Raw genomic sequence first — 2780 nt, forward strand, 5'->3', positions numbered from 1 at the left:
GCTGGCGGCGGGGGGATATTGGCCGAGAAGATGATTTTGCCCCTCTATCGGGTCTCGTGTGAGACCCCTCCTGGAGCACCGTGTCCGGTTCTGGAGCCCGCAACACAAGGAAGGACATAGAGCTCTTGGAGCGAGGGCCACGGACGGGAAGACAGGCTGAGAGACGGGGGGTTGTTCTCAGCCTGGAGAAGAGAAGGCTCTGGGGAGACCTTACAGCAGCCTTCCAGTACCTGAAGGGGCTCCAGGAAAGCTGGGGAGGGGCTTTTTACAAGGCTTGTAGCGATAGGATGAGGAGTAGTGGTTTTAAGCTGAAGAATTTAGATTAGATAGTAGGAAGAAATTATTTCCTGTGAGGATGTTGAGATACTGGAACAAGTTGCCTGGAGAAGTTGTGGGTGACCCCTCCCTGGAAGTGCTCAAGGCCAGGTTGGATGTGGCTTTGAGCAGCCTGGTCTAATGGTAGTTGTCCCTGCCCATGGGAGGGGGGTTGAATCTATGCTGAGTCTTCTCAGGTATGGAGAGAAGCTTTCACCTCCTGCCTTTAAAGGAGCAGGTGAAACATGGATCATGGTCTTTTGATTGATGTTGTGTTTTAAAGTATTCCTGTCTTAGCAGGAATTCTACCCCCTCTGTAGAACTGGAGGGGTCTGCTTATGAGTTAGCAAGCAGTTGAAGGGGGGAGCACATCACAACAGGCAGCTTGTCTCGTAGTGAGGGGAAGTTACCAGAGCCCCTTGTCTGCTCACTGTGGTCCTCTGTGAGTTGGGAAGGGAGAGGTGACATTGCCCTGGGAGTGAGAGCTTACAGACCTGCAGCTGCAGCCCACTGCTCAGGGATCCTTCTGTGACTGTCGGCTGAACCCTGCTAAAGTGCTGCTGAAGGCAGCTCCAGCAGCAGCAGAGCAGTGTTTGGGAAGGGAAGCAGCCTTTGCACAGTGAGCCTAGGACAAGCAAAACATAAAGATTGGCTGAATCTGGAATCCTAGGAGTTGGTGTAGAGAACAAAGTGGAGATGCTGTTAACCACTGTGTGACTCCTCTGTACAACAACAGCTTGTGTGGTGTGTGTGGTTCTCTTGATAACACAGCAAAGAGAATGGCTGGACTTGTCAAACTTCTTAAACCATGTTAAGCTTGAGGTGCATTATGGTTCCTCAGGCCACCCTTCCCACGTGTTCCTTTCATCTCTGTCAGAGTAAGTAAGTCTGATAGGGTCTTTGTAACTGTAGCTCAGGTCTCTGATAATGTTAACAGGTTATAATTTTTGTGTATTTTGTTGGGGTTTTTTTTCCCCTTAGATATTTACAACTTCACTGTAGGTGGGGATATTTGCAGTTTTCTGTAAATGGTTTTAATAGCCTAATGCTCAGGAAATGCAAAACGAGCTGGGAGGAGAACCAGTGTGCTGAGGCTTTTCCTTTACCACTGTGCTCTGTGTGCAGGCTGAGAAACCCAGAGCTGCCTGCCTGGGAGACTTATCGTTGCAGGAATGGGTTGAGTCGTGCAAGTGAGAAACATTTCACATGGTAAAAAGGATTTTTAGGTACTAACTTTAAACAAATCACCCTACATTGGAAGTAGAGCTTCTCATTCAAACTAAAGGTGGAGCTGAAAAAGCGACTTGTTGCTTGACTGTCTTGCTTATTCATAATGAAAGCAAATAACCTTGTGAGCAGTGTGGTACAAATAATTAATCATGTTGTCCTCTCCAATCTGGTGCTGTACAACATGTTTTTACCGCTGTCTATGCACTGATAATGTATTGACAAGAGATGAGCCTCAGGGAGAAAGGAATTCAATGATCAAGTGGGACAAGGTCATTTAGATGCTCCTTTAAGCTACTTTTAAAATCAAAACTATCTCACAACGTTGTACAGAAGCAAAGTTGGGATCTTTTCTGGATGCTTATTTTACAAGAAGATGATGAAAAGGTGGGAGGCTTTGAGCATCCAGTTTTTATCTGAGGTAACCTGGTGAACTGTCTAAAGCCAGACTTTTGTCTGCTCCTCATTTCTCCTTGTGCCTCTTCCTAAATATAATTAACAGTGGGTCACATACTAATCAGTATTATGGAACATGTGCCAAACTTTTAATCCTCTCATTAATTGGAAAACAAAACTATTGGACCCTTATTAATTGCCATCTGTTATGTAAAAGCTGTGTGTGGTCTCAGGCATTTCACAGGTGCTGCTTCTCCAGTGGAGGGTGTGTTGGGGTTTTGTTGTTTTTTCAATAAAAACAAAGGAGGTCAGACAGGAACTTCGAGCACTCTTTATTGAAACGGTAGTCCTAGGAAAACAATGTTATGTGGTTGAAATACTGAAGTAAAGTGAGTGTGGAGAAGGATAACCTTCTGAATCTTACTTGTTGCTCAGTAGTACTCGTAGTGGTGATGTGTATGGGGCTGCTGTCTCTTCCGTGGGGACATCATAGCTTGTACTGTGAAAATACGATCCTTCCCCCATTGAGTTTACACTTGGTACATCACAAAGAAGTTTGCTCAACTTCTGTGAATTGTTTTATTTACCTAGACAAAGCAGTTAGCATCTTCTGTAGGAATCTGGCAGGTTGCCCCCATGACTCAAAGCCTTGCTTTGCATGAGTGTAGTTGTGGGGTTAGGACCTGGAGTTCACACCAGACTCTTACACAAAGACAGGAGCTACTAACCTGTCCTTTCCTCACCCACATTTTCTTCTGGGACATTTAACGTCCTGGAAACACAGGATGCATCCTGGAAACATCAGAATGCAGAGGAACAGCATGTAGCCTGACCGTGGAAGA

Source organism: Chaetura pelagica, unplaced genomic scaffold, assembly GCF_000747805.2.
Source record: "Chaetura pelagica isolate M959 unplaced genomic scaffold, ChaPel_1.0 scaffold76, whole genome shotgun sequence".
In the NCBI taxonomy this organism is placed as follows: Eukaryota; Metazoa; Chordata; class Aves; order Apodiformes; family Apodidae; genus Chaetura; species Chaetura pelagica.